Below are 26,400 nucleotides of genomic sequence, written 5' to 3' on the forward strand. Positions count from 1 at the left end.
TAACAGGTGAGATTCTGTTGGTTAGATGAAGAATGTCATTCTGCTAATCAGATATAAAGACTGATCAAGTCAATGTTTCTGTCAAACTCCACTGTGCTGTGACTGTACAGAGCATTTGCTAGCATTTAGGTAATAATCAAATTTAATGATGGCATTACTGAATAGCTGAGGCTTGCCGCAATCGCTCTTTCCTCTCCTGGGTCCTTCCTCTGCTCCTCAAAATGTTTCAAACTTTTTCTCTTCCACAATTCCCTTGAGCTATCCTCCCATCATATCTAAAATGCGCTTACAGCAGTGGCCGTCTTTTGCTTGAGAGCTCTTTGCCTTATGCTTCCATCAGAGGAGACTGAGTCTCACAGATGCACTGCTTAACAATGCCATCCCCTGCTCCCATCAGAGGGGGGAAGGTTGCGGAGCTGCGCCCCGCAGAATAAGGGGGGCAGGTCCCCTGTGATTGGCGAGAGCTGAACATCGATGCCAGCTTCCATCTGTCATGATAGCCTATCTCTGAACCTTCAATCTGTCAAAAGCTTGCTGCCTAGCTGAAGGCTCCAGGAGATTTGGCGTGCTAAACAGATTTGACAACAGGCATTATCACTGTGAGGGGCCCTGCGAAAAACGCCATCAACGTGTTAATTGTGGCTGGAGATGTAAACTGTCACTTCCCATCTCATTTAACACTTGCTTTGCCAATTTTCTTCTCACATCATTTTCCTCGCTTTAGAAAACATATGGAAATATTTTGGCTCACACTCTAATCCTCAAATAACGATATCCACTTTATAACTTTCACCAGTAGTTCCAGGCCTAGAAATTGTGCACAGTTTTGACCTTTGGTTAGCTGAAAAGTCAAGACAGACACTTCTACTGTTTGATCAAAGACATGCAGAGTAATTACATCAGTGATGAGTCTGTGATGGGTTGATTTAATGTGAAAAACTGGGCAAAGTTAACATTAGCTATTTCTAGTTAGCATCCAAAGTATTGCCACTCAGGTTTCAGATAAGCTAACATGTGACCTCAAGTCTACTTTTTTACTTATCAATGACTAATACACAATTGTTATTAGCATAACAGTTATATGTAAAGATCCAAACTAATATTTTACACATCATGACATTGTCTGCACACCATAGATAGACTGTATTAAATATGGACATAGTCTCCGTGATGTCACCCATAGATTTTTGAAGAAAAGTAGTGAATCTCAAAAATATCTTTAAACCAAAAATTGGCATCCTTGGTTAAGTTTAGCAGACAGGAGAAGGCTAGCCACCTGAGATGGCACCCACCTGTCACTAAAAGCGGCCACGGACAAAATAATGTGTAACTTTAAACCTTCATATAAATAAAACTGGCAAGTTCTATTGCAAAGTTGTATAATAATTAAGAATAAGAATTGGCGTAGACATTCAATTAATTGTTGTTTTTGGCACTTAATTAAGTTTTTTCGCAATAATTCCCATTCAGTTTTATTTTCAGGAAGAAGAAATATATCTTAATAAAATATTCTATATTGTTTTATGTAATGTTTTCCGTAAAAATAAAGGTTTAAACTGTTGATTAAACTCTAAACTGTCACTTCTCTCATGTGTTGTCATTATATTATGTTTTCCCTTTCAGAGGCGTTAACACAATGTCACGCCTCTTCCTATTAGCACTAATTGATTATCCTCTATCAAAGCACCTTATTATTTGTGAGTTGTAGCGATCAGCCCTATTATTTGTGGGCTTTCCCCTGACAGGCCTTTAATGGTGATGGTTGGTTTAACCCCAAGGCCTTGCTAATAGGATTTAGCAGCAGGTGACTGGTAACACAGACACACACACTCCTCTAACCCCTTCACCCCGAGGAATATCAGACCCTCCCACTGCCTGCTGGTTGAAAGAGGGGAACAAACACTGCGCTGATACAGCCACGTCACTCCCTCTGAGCCGAATGTATCTGTATGTGCTGCAGCATCGAAGGACTGTAGTGTCACTCCTGGCTCTTCCCCTTTGTTTTGATTCTGTGGAGTCAGGATGCATGCAGCAACGCAGACATATACAAAAGCCAATGCAAATAAAGCTGAGGCATACGCGGCGCCATCTTGGAGATGACAGACGACGGCCAGACGAAAAGTCCACGGCCCCTTTACTCTGGTTGACTCACGACAGGCAATTTATAGATTAAACAGCAACAAATTCTAAGACAATAACTGTTCTAACATGGGAAATAATTCATTAATTTAAGTGTAATCAACATATTTGACCAGTTAATGTGTCATTAGCTGCAGGGCATCAGTGGTATAGGCTTGTGTAAATTCTGTCCCCTGAGTATATGGATAACAGGGCTGTCAGAACTGCTAGTTTACCCAGGTGAGGCCTCTGTGTCATTATAGTGCCCCTGTCCGTCAAGATCAGAGCGGCTAACCGAGGCAGGGCCATTCTCACAGCTTTTATCACTTTATTTGGTGTCCATCCGTCCACTGTCTGCAGACAGCGGTAGAGGCTATCCATTTCTTCCCCGACACTGATGGGAAGGCGGAGCGCAGAAAGACTGGGTGGTGCCGATGACGGTTGGGGGGGGGGGGGGGGGGTAGTAACACAGCGAGAGCAGCACCAGGAGGAGCTGGTAGGGGGTGGGTTTGTTATCCCGGTAATTAAGGACAGAGTGGCCTCCATGCCGGGTGTGCGGACAGGATGTGGCAAATTACTGGAGTCTTTGTGAAGAAAAGCTGCTCCCTCTCTGCTCCGTCCGTTCTCAGGGGACCTCATCATCTTCTCTAACAGTCAGGATGGGATTTTGTACCCTCTATTCCCTCACCTTCTCCTTCCCTCTTTCTTTCTCTCCGTTCTTTTCCTTTCACTTCGCTCTGTCACCTACATCTTGAAATGCATCATAAGTCTAAAGAAACATTGCAGCTTTACAATTGTAGATGAGCATGCTTATTGTTTTGACTGTAACACTTTCAACAGCCATTTGTTGGGATTTTTTCACTCAAACATGATCAAATACAGTTTCATATTTACATAAAAGATTTCAATTAGAGAATATTTCTAACATCATTGGATGGATTTAGATAATTAACTCTGTTTGTGTGTTTCACAAGGTGATTCCCCTGACATGCAGAGAAAGATAGAGAAACAGGAAAACCATAAATGGTAATTTATGTGCACATTCACTGTCACAAGCGACAGCTCAACAAACACCTTTGAGACCAAAACAAAAGTGTTTTGTTACTTTGGCATCGCTGTATAATTCCTGTAAAGGAGGACATTATGGCTCTTTTTTTTCCCTCTTGATGTTGTGCTCTGGGTTCCTCAGGCGGCGGTGCTCAGGTGGGGCTTGAGAGAGCGTCGGCCCTCACAGCGACACTCGGTAGCAGCCGCCGCATGGCAAGACAGCGAGAGAACACCCTGGGGTTTAAAAGTACCCAAAGCATCCTGGGTAATTAGCCATTACGGCGCTGTCACCGAGGGTTCTGCAGTCAATACAGAGATAATTTGGGCAATGGTGAATGACAGTGCTGTCCAGGCTTTTGGGATGATCAAGGACAGATCCAGCTGCACCAGGCATCTGTCAGGCCCATGAATCACTCCTCCAGCCAGCAGCTGGGTGAGTGGAGCAGAGAGAATCGCTGGAGAGGCATGTGCAGACACACAAATAAGCATGTTCCCCCTCTCTCCCCTCACCACACCGGGAAATGGCTATTAAAGGTCTGCCGTTACAGAGCACAGAGTGGAAAAGCCTTGTTACCTTCAGTGGCAAATGAATGACATTGGGAATAAGGTGAGGAATAAAAGTCAGACCAAGGGGACATTTCTCACAGTTATTTCGGCTGCGTAGCTAAAACTGAGAAGTGCAGTTGGCATGCAAAATTGGATCATCCAGTTTTCAATGGAAACATTGAAACAAATGAGTTTTACACAAATACAACAAACCTTTCTATCTTGATCTTTAAATAGCCCCTTGTTCTGTATGACTCACTACAAGATAAACAGCTGAATAAAAACACATTTAGATTCAGGTTTTAAGATTTAAACTAAATGGTATTCAACACTTTAATTTGATTATAGAAATAAAGAGCTGAGAAGAGGTAGAGGTAACAAAGCATATTTGTGAAGCATGCTGTACACATAACACTCCTTTTGAAACGTATAATCGAGCGTCATCCACCTGTTTGCCGAGCCTATTCACACCATGTTTATATCAACGATTAAATATTGGAGATAACCACATTTGCATTTTCAAATCCATCCATACATACATGAGTAAATAGAAACATGCATTTAATTCAAACAGCATAAAAATTATTAGTGCAATCGTATAAATAAAAAATCTGGTAACATTACTGTACATAAAAGTCACTTTGACAATATACTGCGTAAGCTTTAGTATCTGCTGATGTTTCATTCCACAACATTATTTCAAATGTTTTCATTCTGGATGTTATTACCAATATTTGTATTTGAACAAAATGGGGAAAAATCCTATCACTTTTTTTGGGATAAAAATAAATATATTATACTGCTTTAATTTGTAATTATTCAACTGTCTGTAAGATCACCATAGATTTTGAACAAATTACATTATCTCGAACTTAACAAAACCTTGTTCTTGTTGCTCTCATAATATTAACTTGTGTTTCTAACTGATCACTGATAATGTGTCCATAACTACTCATTAGAAGAGGTGTGTCGTTTATTTTAAGTTTCCGAATGACATCCCAAATAATAACACATGGGGAGAAGCAAGTGTTACCAAAACTATTATCTTATTATCATGTTATAGTCACAATTATATGCAGATTGTATTTGATCTACTTTAATTGTAAGATATTCTTTGCATTATTTCAAGAGTCATGTGCGTTTTACATGTGTTCGCCAAATAATAAGTATTCTGCATCTTCTCTGATATCAAAAGAGCTATAATCAGGAGTTTAGAGCTATGATACTCTTTCATTGGCGATTAGAGGGAAAGATAATTTGCTGTATATAGATGCACAAAGCTCCTCTCTGAGATATAGGTCCTACCTCGATGCAGTGTATTTAATCATAGCTGTAAAGGCTCTGCCCTGGGACTGGAGCTTCTTCTTATCATACTTTAATCAATATGTCTCTCGCTATGTTAACACAAAGCAGTCCTCTCAACACTGTAGAGGTGCAGCGTCCTTGTGCTATTGATGATGAGAAATATAGGTAGAAATATGATGTGGTTTGGTGACCTGTGCAAACACTGTATTACTTGATTGAGATGGCTAATTATCAGTCATCATTTAAAAAATCAGTCTTTCTATATATTTATATTTTTGATGAACATATTATATTATATTAACTTCTAATGATTTCCAAAAGATTTAGTGTGGTTGCATTAAAAAGCAGGAATGGAAAGGGAAGCGGATTTAGAGTAAGTCACCGTCCCTCAACACAACCACTACCATTCATCTAAAAATGGAATTAACTTCATGATAGGCAGTGAGAGGTCCTATCCGTCTCCGATACAATGAATTCAAAGATGCAAAACGCTGACAGTCAATTAAAAATGAAAGATAATCCACTTCCCCTTTTTAGTGAAATGCTTATATTCAATTTCACATATGTGTAACAAATGCCCGCCATGATTTTACATCAGTTCGGCTATTCATCTCTTTTTTTCTGAAGTGGAGAACCATAACATTTGAATATTTACCTGCAGGGTTGCTATCTTCTTGGTGAGTGTTGTGCCACCATATTTGAGTATTCCTCAGGGATCCATTCCCGTATATGCGGCCATAAAGGGAATTTGCAGAGAGCATAGTGAACATGTTATGACGGTCATTTGCTGTGCAAGGATATTTTCCTCCAAACTGCATTTTAAATGCTGTGTTTCTCCCCATTACTCTGCACTGAGAAACATTTAAATGCCCTTTAATTAGGTTGTCCTTCCTCTCTATCGATAGGCCACTGGTAATCACTCAGAGGACTAATGACTCCTAATTGAATTGCTTTAAAGTGAAACACAATAGGTCCTACCATCAGCACCCAAACAGCAACATTTGGGAAAGAATCCAGGTCATTTTGTTCAGCATTTCACTAATCCAAGTTACATATTTCCACAGTAGCAGAGAAAAGCCTGATGTTACTGTGTTCATGTCAGATCATGCTCTCTCAATAGAGCCTGGGGAGGGGGAACTGGATGGGGGTGGCTTCCAGGTTCATCAAAATCTCAGTAGATATTGATTTGATCTTTTCATATTGTCAAGGAGAAATCTAATCATAATAGAGCAACATAGCATGATATCTCCCTCAAATGTCTTTTAACAGCTATTGCAGCTCATTATCCAGTTTGCCTGCACCCTTCCCTCTGAAACAGACTGAAACACTCCTGAGGACCACAGACCTGTGAGGACGCCCGCTTCCTTCACATGCTCATACTCAAAAACCACAGCTTTCATCTGCCATGCCTACAATTCAAAACAAGACTAGTGGATTTTCAGAATAATATAAGTGGGCAGTCGTGCGAGAGGACAAGAAGTATTCATGTATTTCTCCAGCAGGTCAAAGCCTTAATTATGCAAAATATATTCCCAGGTAGTTATAAAGATAGTTAAAGAGACTACATTCTGACATGTCTCTGAAACAGAGGTAAGGGCTGCACCTTGAGTTAAACAGAGCTCAGTTGTAATGAATGAAAAGTTGTAATGAAAAGGATGAAGCGGCCGAGCAATTTTATATAGATACACTGTACATAGAGGGATTTTATATAGAACTTAATGATCCTATTTCCTGTAGAGTGTCATTGGCATCGCAGAAACTTTCTGTCCTAATTATCCATTCCAGCCTGTCTGTTTCACATCTCTGCAGTCCCTCATTATCCCCACAGCCACCTCACAGTCTGCTCAGTGTTACATTAGTAAAATAGAGCCTTTGATTTGTCTTCAACAGCACCGACGTTTGAGAAACAGAGGAAGGAAAGAGAGCGAGAAAGTGAAAAAGAGAAAGAGGGAAGAAAAGTCTTCTATATTAGCCCGGACGTGGCCTCGTCGGCTGAATATATTGACTGTGTCACCCTCGGGTTTTTGGGGGGGAAACTGAATTCAAGGCCACGCGAGGGATTTGATGTATCACAGACATAATAGGGGATATTTTGGTTTGCTCTCTGAAGTATGAGAAACACCCCCCCCCACACCCTGTTGTATGGAGTGTGCGCTGCCGGAGGGCATTTGTAAAACAAAATACTTTACTTGACTAGAAACAATGAGTGCCCACACCCCCTGTGATTCTAATGATGCAGTGAAAACCAATTCAACTGTTCTTAAAACAAAGCGGCCCTGATTCGCAGAGGCTCACTCCGTGTTGTGATGTTCTCCATGTTACCGGTGTTTCTGGAACCATGGCGTACTGCAGGGAAACATCTCTGGGCTAAGTTTACAATTCACTCGCTGCCTGGGGCTCGCTTGTATGACATTACGTCGGTCTTATTAAAGCGCTCCCAATACCTAACCGGCCATATTTCAGCACAATATGACAGCAATAAGAACCTGATCATGTCGGGTCACTCTGTTTGAGAGCGGCTCCTGCCTCTGCTTCCTTTAATTAAACCCACACAGCGCTCTTTCATCTTTGCATATCTCACGGCTGGGACATTGATACTCATTATTTCTTAAGTCTAAACACCAAGACTGTGTCAAGAATGCATCCATCACCGGCAGGCTGCTTAGAGTCAGCAGAAATATTTTTCCACTCTGTCAGCAGATTTGCCAATTTGCAATTTTCTTACTGGGGTTCTGACATGTTTTTATCTTTCGAAGATGACTTTCAAATGCTGCGATCATGAGGACGGTGGCGTGTTAGTCCTCTCTCCCAGCCCCGGCTCTAATGACAGCAATTAACAGGGCCACATTAGAGAGCCACCTCAGGAAGCATCTGACTGTTCATTTGCATGGCATTAATACATGAGGACGCTGTGCAGTGAGAGGCTTGCCACGAGTGCAGCAGTGCAGCTCTGCCTGTTTGGCAAGCCCTCCTGCTCTTAACAGCGCCTGGGCCTATTCTCACATTCATTATGTCCCTAAAGCTTGAGTTATCCTCTCCTTGGTACGGGGATGAATGTTATTAAAGGCATAGCTGTCTGACACAACTCTAATGAAAAATAGGATGTTTCTGAAGGTTACGTTGCCAGCTAGCTCACAAATGCCTGCTTCATTTTTCCCATCCCCTGCACAGGGCAATGTAATTCCCACCTCTTGATAGATCTTTTTTCTTAAGTTTGTGTGGCTCTGTGTGTAGGAGCCTCATCATAAAGAGACCTTTATTATCCGTGTTGCTTCCTCTGTAGATGCTCAACAAAGGGCGAGTCTGGACTTTTTGGCAGATCATACAATTGTGAAAAACTACATCTATGTGTCATTAAGTGCTGTTTTCTGCTGTGCCGGTTTAAATGAGAGGCATTGCTGTTTCTATTATGCAGAGGAGGGACTGGTTTTTCTGCTTTTATTATCAGAAGTGATGTCATTTTATGCATCGTTATTTCAGTGTAATTTCATATAAACATTATTGAGATTGTGAGCATAAAAATCAGTATTGCAATACAGTATGCAGTCTGATGACGTATCCTCATGACAGAGAGGGAGGACTGCTCAGAGTTAAGGGTCAGATTGCACTTTCAGAGCTCCGTCAGAGGTGGCAGGTCACGCTAAAGACGACCCAACCCGCCCACACTGACGGATCCCAGCTCTGGCCTAAAGTATAAACCCTCCCATCCCCCTGCTGCTGCCCCCTGCCCCGGGGTGGCCTCTCCGGTCCCTAACAGCCTCATCCACATGGGGGGGCCAGTGACAGACATGCAAGACACCAGGCGTCTCCAATTTAGACACATTAAAAACTTCTCTGCAAAGTTACCATATTCATATCTTTTAAAAGTGAATAAGTGTTGCTATTGCAATGAACAAACACAGCACTGATGTTTGAAAACCTTCTCTAATTTGCACCCAAAGACATGCATGAATTCCTTATAAAAAATCAATGTTGAAGATGTATCAGTGCAACAAATGCTCTTGATTTTCAGTCCCAAGACACCTAACGCCTTAAAATGAACCTGAAATAGATCACATGTAGACGTCCTCCATTTTATATTGCACTGGTTATCTTACATATGTGAACAGGAGAAAATGAATTGTCAAAATACAACGCAAACAATTCTGTCACCATCTGACTTGAACAGATGTACAACAGTAGTCTTTTCAAAAGACTCAGGTTTATTATTTAAATATAAATACCTTATTATACAAACTGTCTGTTGCGTTTGCCAGACAAATTGATGGCAGCAGCAACCAGCTCTTTTTTTTGAAAAATACATATTATGTTTAGAAAAGAAGTACATTAACCTCATTTGGAAAGTTGTAAGATTCAAGGAATATAATAACATGCTGAGGACAAAAGATGGGTTTTGAGGGAAATGCATTATTTGATATCTAAATAAAACAATGTAAAGAAATAAAGTCTAGGATTTAAAACTCTGAAAACAGTAATGTAAATTATCATCATATAATTAGCTTCATATTTAAATTATTTTTTTTCTTTTCACAAACAAACTCTTCAACTGGAGAGGAAGGAAAGCAAATCTAATAGATTTATCACCAAAACAATCTGTTTCACCACAATCGCACAAGTTATCAAAGAGAAAATGCTGTCTGCCTTAAATTGATGTTTTTTATTTATCCATCACCTCAAACTCTTGAAAATACTTGATTAACATTGATACAGATTTCAGTAATGATTCATCATGACCAAGCGCATATCCAACATCAATCTAGGACGGCAAAGTGTTACTCTTAACAAAGTATTTCTGCTTGATAAAAAATTAAATAACAGGACGCTTGGGAATATATTCCTGTTTTTTCCACAATATTACATTCAAAATCACATCTTGTGTTGCTGCCATTCAAGTGTAGTATTCTTCAGGCTGCTCTATTGCCAGGGTTCTAGCTGCCTGTCTGCTGTGTAATCAGCTACAGACCCTAAACACAGATGTTTCAGGGTCAGCCAGCAAGACCTCCGACAATTGGTCACCACCTCTTACTGCGTGTAAATCACAGCCAATGTCAGCGTCTCCAAAAACCATGGGTATGTGGGTGTTCCCCCTGCCAGAAACCAGGAGTTATGAGCCGATAGTGGTGCCTTTTATAATGCTTAATCTTTGGGAACTGAAATTTTGGGTTTGTGACCCGTGTCAGCCTTTTGTGTTTCTTTTGTTAAGCCAGCGTTCACTGCATATTAAACTGAAAGCTGCTACTTAGAAATAAAAAGTATTAAGTGAAATATTTGCACTTTTTTCAAACGAAAGTTAAGGTTTTCTCTTGTGAAATGCCCTACTTATTCCATTTTGTTGACTTGCAACTGTCTGATTTCATAGCACAATCACCTGTGGAGCGTTTAAAAAAACATGCAAGCATCGTCGCTGTTGTCTGGCATCGTGGTTTGTTAGGGATGTTTTTGAAGCAGCGACTCGCCGTGTCAGATTATGCCACACATCCATTTGACTTTCATAAGCTGTTTACGCTTCAGAAAATGTGGCAATGGCTTCTCTCTTGTGCAAAGGCTTTTACATATGTTTTGTGTCTCAGAAATGCTGCCCCAGTTATCGCTATCATTCTAAACAAAACAAGCCCACAAGGTTACACGAGGCTTGTCATTTTCACTTTTCTTTTGTTATTTGCATGTTGTTTGTTGTTCGGATAAAACATGCAGGGAACATTTAAGTACAAAAAAAGAAGAATAATACAATGAATTCTTACATCTATCAAGCCATGACCCATACTACGGGTCCCTTTTTATTTATTTTGTACAATATCCTAATAGCAGTCCCATTATTTCTTCATTCTCATGGAGAAACTATAGTGTTCCTTTTTTAACAGCCGTGTCTGTGAAAGTATTTATGGCTTATGTTTTACACAAAGCCTGGTAATAATGTGTTTAATGTGGACAATATTGCTTACACATGGGCTCTTATTAGTGAGTGGTAGTCTGGTCTCAGGATCAGTGGCAGTATCCTTAAGGGATGGCCTCTCTTAGGCAAGGATGAAACAAGTGCATGTGAAAAAAACCAGCATGAGTCCTGTTCAAAGGCGCAGACGAGTTCTGACTGGATTAACATTTATTGACCGTTCAAGCTTTCCCTTTTTTACACCCTGTTTTTTATTTTCTCTTTCCTTTTTTTGCTCCAGGACAAAGATTCAACCTTAATTGCAGTGGCTGTTCCACCAACTGATCACCAATGTGCCAACAAAAGCCTCCCTAATAGGCGCTTCATTAAGGATTAGAAAGTCTCTATTACAAAACAAATTAAGCATGCTCTGATCTTAACCTATAGGTCGAACGGCATTACAGCAAAGTTTAAGCTGTTAGATGGCTGAAAAACTTATTACGGGTTAGCGCTGAGGTAGCAGTTTGGTATTGATTTTACGATAGCTAGGTATGATGATTTATGGAGTGCTTGTGTCAGTATAACAAGCTGAAGGACACACAATATCATCTCCAACATCATTAAAATTCAGAGGTCTCCAGAGCTAGCTCATCAAGTACTGTTCACCACCTTGGAACACACACACGCCCATACCCACACACATATTGTCAGGAAAATCAGGATCAAGATAAGGTGTGTATTCATTCAGCCTTTCAGATTTTTAGAGTTTGCATTACTTTGATGCAGTGCCACAATACGTTGTGATTGTTGTTTTGTTTTTTTAAAAAAAGAAAAAGGTTTACCCTGTTTTCTATTTAATTGGCAGCATGCTATATTCTGATTTGGGTATAAGCTTAGTTAATGTTTATATCAATCGTACAGCCCATCAGTTCAAAAGGTCTACCCTCAACACGATGAGCGCCTCAGTCTCTCAGTAGTCAGGGCAGTAAAATGTGTGGTACACTAGAGCCCCCTGTGGGCACATGGCAGTACTGCTGGCTGCTAGGAAAGAGCCACACTTACTTAAATTTGGATGAGGATTTGTTGTTGACAATTTGTCCCAATGCTCATGATGAACATGATCTGACTGCTGTTGTTTATAGTTTCTAAACAGTGTTCAATAATAATCGGCTACACTTCTTCACCAATCTGCATTAACATGACTAAATGGATATAAATGCATTTCTTTGTGGAAGTTTTTTTACCGTAATTGTCATTTTAAACTCTAAATAGAAATGTATAACAAAGTATTGCTTCTTTAACATTTTTGCAATCACACGACAGACACATTTAAGGTCCAAATACTACTCAAATGTTTTCCATTTTTTACTCTAATTGAGAAAGTCGGGCTGCAAAATATGAATACGATAATGAACTGAAATTGCACCGTCCACATCAAAATCACCATTAAGTAACTTTACTAAGAAATATGCCTGTATAATGCATACAGTAATAAAGGGAGGTGATAATTAAAAGACAAACAAATCATTTAGCTGTCATCCCACAGAAACTCCCCTCCTGCTTCCCCCCCCCAAAAAAAAGAACCCCAAAAAGGAGACTTCAGACTACCATATCAGGTCGGGCTGTCCGAGGATCGGCCTGTGGGATGAAGGTAAGCTTCTGTACGTCTCTCTCTGTCTCTCAGATTCCTCTGGATCCACCCCCCTCCAGGATCCCAGATTCTCTCCATCATCTCCTCCAACCGTGAGGTCTAACCGGCAGGGCAGGGGCGTGTGGGCGGACATGCTGGGCGCTGGCAGCGTGCTCCGTCTGCTTGTGAGTAATGCGAGTACAGAGACGACCCCCTCCGCCCCCACACCACCCCAAACACAGACACGCATCTCACACTCATAGCGAAGAGACGGGCCGTAGATGGAGAGGCAGGCACTCCTGCTGTGACTTGGCGCACCCCACTGGACAGCTGGAGACTCTGGGAAAGGAGGCGCTGCCAAACATGCCTGACGGAGCGGGGCAGTACTGGAGGGGCAAGGCAGGGCGAGGCCTAAAGGTGGCTCCCATACCTGCAGCTGATCACCATCCCATCATCTGTAATTATCCACACTTATATACCAGTGAGATAAAAACAGGGATGGTGAACACACACACACACACACACACACACACACACACACACACACACACTCACAAACACACACACACACACACACACACACACACGCACACACACAAACACACACACACAAGCACTTGTAATCACATTAAAAGGCATTGAAAACAGACCAGTGACCATCCAGTGGAAACCAATGAGTTTAAAACGAATGCACCAAATTATGTTACTCTGATGAGGAAGATGTATCTGCTATAATTATTTAGATTGAAACAATTGAGTCGCAGTAATAGGCATAATGTGTGCCTCCATTGTTGAGCTAATGCCAATTATATTGTATAACAACAACAACAATTTAAACTGTGAACAATAGTTATTACTGAACCCGGGGCAATGATGATATCTTCTATGTATGAGTCATATTTATATTCAGTAAATTAAAGTAATTTTGTCTTATGGCTGCAACTAATGTGTATGTCCATTATTGATTAATCTGCATACAAATAATGCTAATAATTTAGAATTTTTTTTTTTTTAAAAGCTTCATTATAATTTGTCCATCTCCCAAAGTGACATATTGAAGTTGCTTGAATAACAGTTCATAACCCAAACATATTAAAGAAAAGCAGCAATTCACACACGTTCCCTCTCCGGGTCAAACAGCTTGCACGCAGCATATATGCAGATTAGAGCAAAGTGTTGCGATCTACATTGAGACGCTTCATCACAACCCTGTCGAGCTGGAGCTATTTAATGCAGGACAGACCCCTCCCTGTAAGGAATAATATGGCTTTAATGTTTTGAATGTCAAGCTACGCCCCCTGCAATGTGTTGGTGTCCCATTTTCTCCTCCTTCATTCTCAATCTATGCTTAATCTTGATTCATCAGTTAGTGCAGCTTATTATGAAGCCCTGACAGCATGCTCGGGTTCTTGATAAATGACACTGTTCAGGCCACATTCAAAATGTGAGGCTCAAGTGCCAATTATCTATGCAGACCTGGTTAATAAGGGGATCTCTTGTTAACTATCTGATCGCAGTATGTGCATCATTTGTCATGAAGGCCCCTGTTTACCTCAGAGACAGGAGTTCCCGAGACCTCCCCCGCCTAACATATGTAAAACCTGGATCTTTGTTCCTTTAATAACCTTTTATTAACAGCCTGACATCATGATTAAGTTTGGGTCCAAACACACGCACAATGAGGTACACAATTACCCTCACCCACTCACACAACTGCAGCCGATCACAGTCAGAGAATAATGAATATTGAGCCGGCGTTTGATCCATCCCACATCGAAAGCCCAATTTGCTCAAGCACCTGGAGCTGTGCCGCCGCATGCAGTTTTTTGAGGTGATGATGGATACTCATGGGAGCCTATTTCCATGAGCACATCTTCTCCTGATTTGTAAAGATGATAAGTGCTTTGACCTTAACTCATCATTACAGCTCATTAAAGCTTTTGTTTGTTCCACCTTGGAAGAAGAAGCCGTTTTTAAATCGGCTCGTTTGAAAGCATTATGGCTCTTGACTGTTAAGAAGTTGGAAATGCTGCTTTAGTTTTCATTTAGCAACTTCTCTGAGGTCTCAAGGTCTCAGATTAATAAACACTCGCTGTGGTCAGAAGTGCGGAGCAGCCGAGGGAGGTGAGATGCCCCCTGTCCTCTCTGAAACCCAGCATTGCCATCCTGTCAGCCACTTCTTGATGTCTGGCTCACAGCCTCGCTGCTCGCTCTTAGTATGTCATCTCTTCCTGGGAAAGTAGCAAATAAAACCTTTTGCAGGTCTGCATAGCCAAGGGACTTTGTCTTCCATCAAGAAACACCTCTAGCTCGTAAGAGCAGAAGTTGTAAAGTACTTCCAGACAGCACTTGGAACATTCCTTTTAACCTTAGTTGTCCACCATGAAATATGGAAAAAAAAGCATTTATTGAAATAAATAATTAATCAGTGTGTATTCTATTATTGCTCGGATATGGAGTCAGTAGGAAGCCAGGTGGAACGATCAGATCTTCACAGCATCCCCACTTCCTGTCCCCCACAGAACGCTAGACTGTCTAGGCAGCATCTGCTGAGGAAAATAAAGCCCCTTCTCCTTCTCATGTAGAGAGGATCATTTGCATAATATCCCCCTCTGTAAGGTGAAAACAGAATAATAATTGGTTTGCCCTTTTCTCTCTGTGTGTTGTAAAACAGTTAGGAATTAATTTGAGGATAACTGTGCAATTAATTCTAAATGCTAAAGATGGTGTGGGGGCTTTGATTCAAAGGAGGGGAAAAGATATACAGGCTGAGGTCACGAAACAAAGACTTTGTGATTCTGCTGTTGCTAGAACTCACCGCATTTAAACAGTGCACATGGGGTGTGTGAGTATTTGGTTGACAAACAAGGGCAACTTGCACGCTCATTTACCCCTGCACATCTATTATTACTCTGCCACTTTAGTTCCAGCTTGCTGTTTATACTCAGCTGTGTTTGAATATTCTCGTCTTAATGATGAATAATAGTGCTGCGGAAAAAAGGGTTGCATGAATACTAGGATTCATGAGTCTGTTTTTAACCTCGTTACACAATGCTGTAAATTCCACATGCATCCCCATTATAGCTAATGAGCAGCACAGTAATCAGAGCCTGACTGGGTGTTGTGTTTTTAGTTTTTTTGTTGCACAATGCTGCGTTTAGAGTGAGGGAACATGCTCTACCTTCCCCAGACAGATGTCCATTACAGCTCCTGTATGTACAGCTTGAAGGTCAACATCAGAAAGGATAGTTTGACATGGCAATGCACTCGCTCCGACATAGAGTTAAGGAGATTTGACACAAGCACATATCTGTTGCGCTCCCATTTAGGCCAGCCGTGTGATAGTGGGACATACTTTGAGTGCGGTAGCAGTGGCCCTGGACATGTCTCCCCTCTCTCGTCCTATTAGGAGTTGCAGCTTCATTCCCCGACACTTCCACAGTGGAAAAAAAGAACACGCCTCGCCATGAGTCCCAATTACACCTAATGATGGCGAAAGGATGGAGCACATGCAGATTGTGCCGCAGTTCCTTTGTCACGCCAGGCACAAGGCATGATCATTTATCACACCAGTCATATCCTGCACTCCTCCCTGAGTGCGACAATGAATCCCAGCACATCATCCATGCTGTTATTTGTGTTTAACTGCCAGGAAAGGGAAAATAAAAGCCCAGTTACAAGGCGTTGCAAGAACACGGCTGTATCCTGTGAGCAAACGTGAGAGTCTTCACCATCAGGGAGGAAATGCGGAAGTCCTCGAAATAAATCTGTACACACACACACACACACACACACACACACACACACACACACACACACACACACACACACACACACACACACACACACACACACACATAAACACACACACAGACACACACACACACACACACACACACACACACACACACACACACACACACACACACACACATAAACACACACACACACACACACACACACACACATAAACACACACAGACACACACACACACACACACACACACACACACACACACACACACACACACACACACACAAACACACACACAAACACACATGAACACACACACAACCGGGTGCCTTTATCCCTTGTGTTTAGGTAATTGTATTAGTAATCAATTTTGGCTTTGATACCCAAATGCGATGAGTGTAAGGTCTGTGTGTTACATGTTGAGAGGCGGGGGGGAGCTTAGTGTGAGATTTGGGAGGTGTGTGTGAGTACGCGTGCTGCCGCAGCAGAGAGGCGGCTCGGTGCTTGTCAGTGGCTTTCTCCTAATCCTGGCCTGATCTTTGTGTTTGATCCGCAGCATGGTCCTGAGACAGCATGAGCAGCAGCTATTGCTGTAATTTAAAGTCAATATTGTACTCATGATCCCTCTCCCCGGGCTAACAGAACCGCCTCTCACCGCGATGGAGAAAGTCATCTCTGCTGCTTACAGGGAATCCTCAGCTTGAGTAGTTCTCCTCTCTCTGATTCTCAACAGAAACCTGGATGGTGGGTTGTGTTTGTTCCTGGGAAAAGGAAGATAGAGGATTAGGTTTTCCTCTTTGCTGGTGTCTTTCCCGACTGCTGACATGCCATGTACCCCTTGTGCAACAAAATGATGATAAACTCAATATCCCACTTTTTCTTAGTCTTACTATCCTGCAATATTCAAAATATCAAACATTTCCCAATCTGTGAGCAGCAAAATGTAAATACAAATAGCATATGTCCACTGTGTGTATATTCCAATAGACAATATCATGCTTTCTCATGAAAGTGTTACTGTTGGTGACCATTCCTACAAACCCCATCAGATATTGTTATCGACTCCAGGATCCAGCTAACAAGCCCATAGTGACATCAATAGCTTTGATGATTCATTCAGAAGCACTTTAATAGATCTAAGATTAGAAATGGGGGTCTCATCCACAAATCTCGTCCTGTGTTATTACACCGAGAGCTAAGATATTTATCCTGTGTGAACAACATGAGATATAGTATAAGGGTGGCTCAAGGGCCCATTAAATCCATACATGTCATGATCGGCAATGTGTTACACTAAAACTTTCGACAAAATGCGTTGCTGACAAACACTTTGATTGAGGCTGTGCAGAGCTGTAAATTTAAAAGCCAGGGTCAGTGAACCCTCGATAGATGGAGGTGAAATGTCAAAAATTGATTCCTTTAGTGGACACAATTTGTTTTTGATATAGTGTGAACCTTTTATTGTGGTGCGGTTTTACTATTTGGCGTTTCTGAAGGTTTTGGATTCAACCAAAAGGCTGCTGACTGCCGATTACCATGGACAATCAGAGGAGGAAGGGACCAATCATTGTCACTGTTGTAGCAGTATATGGTACAGAAAGGTTAAAGGGCCTTATAGGAAAACACCCAGTTGCTGGGAGATCGGTTTGATGAAACCCATGTATGCTTTAGTGTGCACTATGATAGCACTTCCAGATGGTGGGTGACACTGACTAGCTTTGCCTCGAGTATATATATATCATCTTTTCTAATATTGTGTCCTAACAACTCTCATTTGCTTAAAAAAAATGTTTGGGTGAGATTGTTATTTGTTTTTCTACTTATAAAAATCAATTAAGAAAGAAATCCAATACTAAAAATAATAGATTCATCTAACTCTGTTGTGAAAGCATCTTCAGAGAAACAACACCGACACACCAGGGTGCTCCTAGTCCTGAAAAATATTATCATATTTTCTGTCACACCACATTCAAGTTGTTGGAGCAGCGATCTTTAAATCTTTACTTTTGTTGTAGTTTTTGAGATTGTAGCTTTATGATCCTAAACAAGCATTTTTAAGTATTTTCTATACCGTCAGTACATTTCCTCCTTGATGAAAATCTGCGTTATAGACAATTTCAAAAAAATGTCTTACCTTCTGGCACAAGGTTAACCTTTGACTCTAAATGACAATTAATCCTATATTCCCCATTCAGCCAATCGAGCCAATATAACACTTTAACACCAAACTATTCAAATCTAGACTAGACCCACGGACATATCCATAAGTACCAGTTGAAGATACTGCAACTCTAATTCCTATTTGTGGACGCAGACGTATGCCATTGGCCCACTTACAGTATAGCTTAAATGACTAGTTTAGTTAACCTTCCTGTTTAGTCTAACATATTGTTATGACAGCAATAGTGCACTGTATAATTTCCACGACATGAGCATCAGTCATCAGCCCGCCCGCTATAAATACACCTGACAGCAGAAGTGTGGGGAGAGTTCTTTGCAGGATAGTGCACAGGACTCCAGAGGTGAGTTACTGATGGTGCAGCTCATGAAATATTTGCTGACTTCTATCACCTATGGGACTACTGTTCTGATGGAGCCAATGATATGTGCCCCTATTAGTCTCTAAGGAGGTTTCCTAGCCCACTTTCACCCGTTCCGTGCCAATTAAGTAGCGGAATTATGTATATTAGTTGGAGTCACTCGCACTTCCATGCAAAGGAATGCGTATGTGGAAGGATGACAGAGAGATAGCGTTGAATAATTGGAGTGAATTCTCAGAGCCCTGGAAACTCAATCATATGCTGCCATATGCTAACTATTTTTAACCTATTCCTCCTCCTTCCTTCATGCATTCCTCTGCAGAGATCAAGAAAAAACTCTGCACTGCTGTTGCTTTGCCTAAAGTAATTGTTAAAAGTCCACATAACATAAGAACCAAGGAGGTTTCATTTAAAGGGGCCATTTTGAAATTTTAAAAGTAGCACCACACACTTTCTTGAAATAACTTGTTTTGATTATGTGTGTGTATGACACCAGCTTTCATTCTAACGTCTAATTATTTACACTCCATCAGTGATAAACAAGTAAATGGTTTCCAAAAGCTACGCATGAAGAAGCATTAATTGAGCTCCTCAGACTTTCAGTAAACTCATTATGTCATGCTTGGCTTGTCATCCATACAATGCTCACAGGCAATGGCTCTTTAGTCTTCTGCGTGGAGCCGGGTGGTTTGTGGAAATATGGAGTGTCACAAACAGACCTCTAATCCTCACAGACACTTCCCACAGTCATCAGTATTCTAATGACTCACCACCGCCGTCCCAGGGTGTTTATTTTTAGAGATAGAGAGATTGATGAGGTGCTCATATCATCCTTAACCACCAACTAATTAACTAATTAGGACATTCAAATGAAGACTTGCTCTGGATAATGCAGCGTGGCTTTGGCATGGGCAAACAGCTCTTGATATAACTGCTTGACTCAGCTTCAGGAGGGTGGTGTTGGAGTGGGGGGGTTCAGCATCATGGTGTCTTACTCATATTCGCCTCATTGGTGGCAAATAGTTATGTTACATTATTGATGAGCGCAGGTATTGATCAGACAAATTGGCGCTGCATTGGAGGACCACAGTGACACTGATGTTATCAACTTGACATCTTTTCTATTCATGTATTCGTACCCTTATCAGAGCCTGGGTGCCTCCTTACAGCTTCTCACACAGGTGAACATGAAGAGGCCTCATGTAGATCAATGATTTGTCATCACACCCCAATAAAACCAATCCATCCCCTTCATTGTCTGAAGATGCACTCTTGTTTTTCAAGATCTGTAATGATTTTCAATCACGCTCCACTTACGGTGACTTTGAACTTTGAACTCATCTGAGGTGAAAAGCCTTGAAGATATTGCTGCCTATATTCAATTTTATTTATTTATTTATTTTTCGCCATTGACTCATTCACCCTTTCACCTTGTTCTCACTACGTTTACATCCTCTCTTGGTCGGACCTGTATCATTATCCGCCTATTTGCACTGATTGTTAGCCCACCTGGAGTAATGCGTCAGCGTTTTGCAGGAGATGTGAATTATAGCTGTTGTAAGTCAGGTACTTAAAAAGGCTAACATATCTCCTGATCATAATTTGAAACGATACACCTCATTCTCGTCTCGTTTTGTGAAAGAATGCTTTTGAACTAACATTCGAGGGTTTAATCCCACATGGCTCTACTTTAAAGGTTAATAATCCTTTTAATTAAAGGATAAGCCTGGTATTGAACACAAAATGTAATCACCAACGGATTACCAGCGGGAAGACTATAGCCATAGCAATTAGTCCAATAATTAAGGTTTTACTGCTGGACAGAGATGAGAGCGCTCTGGTGATGTGTCATTAAATTCATAGAGTTGTTAGGACGCTGTGAATATGTTAGTTGCAGCTTTACAGCAGCGCGTCTGCATGTGCACTCGGGGTGGTGGTGAAACATGGCGTCCCAGTGGATGGAGACGCAACAGCTGTTCTTTCCTGAGCCTGGTGTTTCGCACAATATGATCGCTCCATCAGCAAGCCCGCTCTCCAAACAGCCACATCTGCATTCATCAAACACACCTATCAATAAACAGAGCCGCGCAACAGATAAATGATCTCTGAGAGGGAACAAAAGAGCAAGTCTGGAAAAAGATGTCAGCCGTACACTTTAATCACTGATGTTGTTAATCAATAGAGCGGCTTTCATATCTTTTAATTAAGCTTTTATTTGCAGCAAATGTTTGCCGGATCTGTCTGCATGTGTTTTGTTTTTTTCAGTAATGGCACCAGTTGTGGCTGGGGAATGGAGGTGGCAGCTGCTGATGACCAGTCACGATGGGGCACTTGTGTTTGTAATTGCATTTTGTCACCTACAGAGGGTGTTAAGAATCCTTGTTAAAAGCTGGGGGAAATCTCATAGTAACAATTATTGTAGAGCAAATTACCAGGTAGGCAATATCTAAGCTGTCAGGAAAGGTTAGGAGGAATGAGAGGAATAAGATGGACTATTCAGACATTCATCATGGCCATAGTTGCCACTTCCAAATTGAAAATTGGAGGGAAAGCATCCTTCATTTTCTCAAAATCGGAACGAGTTAGTTCTGATTATTGCTATGATTGACAGAAAGGCCTGGATAAATAAATGGAATTGTAATTGTGCTTGTGTCTTTGATCCGATCCAACATATTAGTTCTTAGTGTTTTGGCGTGAGCAATAAATGACGAACAAGATGTGGCCACATGTGCATCAGGACCATATTAACATGTATGTGAACAGCACATGATAGATGCACATGAACATGTATTCATAGATGTAATCTGGCCTTGGAAGGATTTGGGTGGATTTCTTCATTGGCACTGGCTGCAGAGGTACCGTTGCACAGCGTCGCCACAAGAGACGTTCAGTCCACCATCTGTCTCTTTTAACTCGTATATTACATTTATACCACAGGCTTGGAAATGTAGCATCCACGTTTTAATGGGAATGTGAGGCAACCGTAAAATAAATATTCTCTCTTTCCTCTGGCAGCCAGGAGCAGCGTCCGTGTTCATTTGCAACAGCATTGTCCTTTGAATTCCATTTATGGCGAGCTATAAATTGAATTATTGAAAAGCTATTGTTTGTTGCATGAAATCAGTGAAGCGGTAAAGGGGTTAAAGTCAAAGAGTCGTAAAAACAATAAGCAAGAGTGGGAAAAAAATCTACTCCAATCAGGATTGGGTCAATATTTAGCCCCTTGCCATATCACAGGATTTAATAGGACATGCTCCATGTGTATTTATGGATTGCAGACATCTGCTGAAAATGGGAAAAGGTTTAGGCTTTATTGATTCTGGATTTTAAAAGTTTCACTCAGTGACACATAGGTAACTTTAACTTTTGGGGGGTAAACATTTTGGGACATGATCTAATTTGGTAGAGAAAGTAGGCCTGAGCCTGAGAAGAACTTCTGCTGCTAGTCCTGTGGGTACTGACAGTGAGTCGTACCTGCTGGGTGACAGCTTGAAGTAATTCAATGCTTTCCTTATTCATTCTAAAACACATTTTAACATACTGTTTTGTACACTATATCTAAAGTATAGAGCTGGAATAATTCAACGATTGAATTAATCCGCAAGTATTTATCTCTCAAAGGACATGTGTGTTATTAAGTGGCGTCTAGCTGTGAGATGGAAGTTTTCAACCAACTCTCCAATTGTGTCGAAGAACAATTGTTCTTTAGGTATTGTTTGTGAAATGCCTTCTTAGTTTTTGGTTTTCCTTTTCTGAACTACTGTGGAGGGATAACATTTTGGAACAAGATTAACTCCCTTCATTTATGTGAAGATCTAATTCGAAGCTATCGAATATGCAACAATTATTAGTTTCAGCTGATTATACTCCAATCCAAACTATGAATATTCAATTTCTGACCAAAAACCCCCTTAATACATACTGGTCCTTTTTAGCAGTGTTGTTAGGCAGGAATGCCAATAATTTCTTTGTCTTCTAATATTAATTGGAATATTTTGGGGTTATGAACAGGAGATTTCTAGATGTCAGTTGGGGATCTAGAAACAACTCACTAATCGATTGATTAAGGATGTACCAAACGTGATCATCAGACTTTACCAGCGATCGAGGAAGTCCTTAAATTGTTCTCTTAAGTGAAAATAAAAACACAATATTCTTAAAATATACCATTAATTAACAGCCCTGTATTCAAAATGTAACCTAACTATATGAACTACAATACAAGTATTCTCAGCGAAATGTACTAATTATGCCGAACAGCCACTTTCCCAGATCTGGCTCCTGTCTCAGCTCCTATCACAGAGTCTCTGTTTAGTCATTTGCAAGCTGTGACCATTGTTGATTCAAGGTGAGACCCGATATTATTGCCATATAGCCTTGTGTTTTTATTGTTGTTATTTTCAAGAATGGGCCCATTTTGTCATTTAATTGAGGCTCATGGGCTTGGCTGTGAAACGGCACACAGGGGAATAAGACGTCAAGTGGCTGAATTTCCACAGCCATTAACTGCTCCACACTCAATTAGAATGCATAGGATCCTGACATTTCATAACTTATGGGTCTCCAGGCTGATATAACCCCCCGCTATAAAAGAAGCCACATTCTGAAGACACAGAGCCAGATACTTACGTCCTCTTTGAGATTTAAGCGATTGTGAATGTGTGCAGTGCACAATCAAGGCTGGTTAAAAGGCATGCATGATGTGATAAAAATCTTCCAGGGGGCTCGGTGTTATTGCCGCTGTTCCTGTGTTAGTGTGGCGTAAACATATCGTGCTGTTTTGCACAGCGGATGCCACAGATGACTCCTTTGAAGCTACGCTTTCTCTAACTATCAATTAAATTCAGTTTCATGGCAGCATTCTCATGTTTGCATGTCAAATAAATCATGTTGCTGGTAGAAATAACGAGAATGCAGGATATACGTATGACACTTGTGATGCAACATGAATATAAAATATGAACAGCCGCAAATTGAGCGAGTTAATAAAAACTGGGATTTGTTGTGCCGCCGTCCTGGGAAAGGTGATCCTGACAATCAGAATTATGAGGATAGAAATGTACTTTGATTGCTGTTTAATTTTCTTTGGTGATCCCTCAGCACCACTATAACTCAGTTTGAGAACAGACAGGTCCTATTTGCCAGGTAATTAATAACAGGCCGCTGAGGCAAGATTTAGCTATTATTTCTAATATGTTGTGTGATTGTAAAAAGCACCTTTTTCCAACAGTACGATTGCATTCATTTATATCTTGTTATTTTGTAAATGCTTTTCCAGGGCTTTAATTTATACAAAGTGAAGGTGAATCTTCAGCACAGCCATCAGTAATCTAATTTAAAAAGAATCTGCTGCTATCTGAAGGCTTGCCAATTAATTCAGATTGATTGCCTGTATAATTTGGTATATTACAAAGCGCAGTATTAAGCTTCCATTACTCTGGGTTTGGCTGTTTGCTCCTTCGAGTTGTTCAACTTATTTTTCATCATAACACTTAGCATAAAAAAGCCTGATCCTTAATTACTCAAATCATGGATGCCAGGGTGTAATGTGGAGGTGATGAGTTTTAAGAGCTTCTCTACTAATCATAAAGTACCTAACATGGATTAGGAGCAGAGCAAAGAAATTGAAGTCAGAGGTGGGACCATAGATCACGCTTTCTTTGGATTCTCCGTTGGTGGCAAACTAATAAACTTAAAATAGGTGAGGCCCTCAGCAATGAACAACAAAGCGCCATCAGCCGTACCCCCAAGGTGGAAACCTCCTATAGGTCACCGCTGCTGTGACTCTCGACAATATGACAGATTAACGACAACAGGTTGAGCCCTGCACTTTCGGGCCGCCCACAATCTCAATTATGTCTGTCTTAATGTACACTGAACAGCCACAATCGCAGGGCCATGGACAGGGTAAACACACTTGCAGGAAGCAGACTAGTGACAGGATAATAAAGTGCCATGATTGATTCGGCTCGCTGTGCCAGATCGGTTTATTGTGTGGGAGGAGTGGTACCAGATTGTGTAGGTTTCTGTGGTGAGATCTATTGTTGGTTACAAGGCAGGCTGGTGATTATATGTAAATGTTTTTGGCTTATATAGTGTTGAGATGTGTTTGTAAAATAATCACTTCTTCCATAGGTCTGCACTATTTTCTATTTAAAAACGTATTTTGACAGCGGATGGTTTTTTAAAAGTAACATTTAAAGCACACTTAGCACTTCATAACAAGTCAAAGTACTGCTATGAAAATGCTATCTAAGTACAAATTGGCATAATGTATGTAAAGTAACACAACGAAAGCGATCATTGCAGAAGATTAGCCCCTATGAAGATTAGATATATCATTATTGGATGGATTATTTTAAAAGTTTAGTGTGTAAGTATGACTTTAATGTTCAAATGTTATTGTTAACAATTCAATAAAAGTAGCTTAGTGATCTGCAAAAGCCTATCTTTGTTAATTAAAAGTGGTTTGCTCGAAAACAAATGGGGAAGAATGCCCATTAAAATACCACAAACACTGAGTTAATGTTTTATTATATATGAACAATAACCAAAAAACATTCATTTTATCATCATATAAAACCTACAGAAAAATCAAATAGCCTCAATGAATAAGATGGATTAAGTAAAAGTTGTTAAATATTGACAGAAACAATTAGTGGAATAGATGATTTTCCTTTGATCTACTGAACCATTAAAGCTCTTCAGTGTTTCCCTCTGAAAGGCATTGGAGTATAAGTGTAAAGTAACATAAGCACTCCTATTTCAGTTCTTTTTTTTGTTTCTAAAAATATATATTTACAATGCCAAAATTCCCTATGTTTAAAAAATGGTTAAAAAAAGAAAACATGGTGTCTTGGCTGATGTGTGACCACCAGCGACTGTGTGTCTGTGCTCGTACATTGGAAAGAGAGTTAATGCGTATTAATGGGGCCTGTAAAAGCAACTAATTGAGCATTCCGGATCTTGCTGAGTTGGGGATCTGTGAGTGACATTGTGCAGCTCCAAGACCTCCACCAGACTGCCTTTATTAGCTCTCTGAACTGGGATGTAGGTCAGGCCATTAAAAGCAGGAAGGGTTTTTCCACTAAATATATTGCTCTGACAGCCTCATATTTGACACCCCAGTCTGTGAGCAGTGCTTAGGAGACATTTGCAGCAGCCGGCGGTGAACAGCTTCTAAGTTAGGGGACGGTATATAACGGATTGCCGCTACACAAAAAAGTTAATCCTAGTTTAAAACGATTTAATTGAGCACAATAAACTGCAGCCATATGCATCCCATAAAAATCCATAGCGTTCCATATGAGTGCAAAGTAAACATGCCTTGAGAATCACTTTATGTGTAACAAGTTTCATATCCAAGGATTTGTAATGTGATTTTGTTAATGATAGTAACAAAGCATGCATTTATTTTTGGCTTATTTGATTACTTTTATATTAGTTAGAGTGCAATGTTTATAGAAAATCAGCATTGAATATTATGAACCTCGTCATCTTTTTTAAATATAGATGTGTTTCATTTGTTTCATGTTCAACAAAAGAACAAAGCTCTGAACGCCTCCAACTCGTGTAATACCATTTAAATCAA

General features: G+C 40.6%; 1 protein-coding gene across 1 annotated transcript in view; it reads left to right on the forward strand.

The window, feature by feature from the left end:
- The window catches only part of atp5mc3a (ATP synthase membrane subunit c locus 3a), a 287,504-nt gene that overhangs the window by 252,610 nt on the left and 8,494 nt on the right, over positions 1-26,400 (forward strand). The window lies entirely within an intron of this gene.

Source organism: Notothenia rossii (genome assembly GCF_949606895.1).
Source record: "Notothenia rossii genome assembly, chromosome: 2".
Taxonomy (NCBI): Eukaryota; Metazoa; Chordata; class Actinopteri; order Perciformes; family Nototheniidae; genus Notothenia; species Notothenia rossii.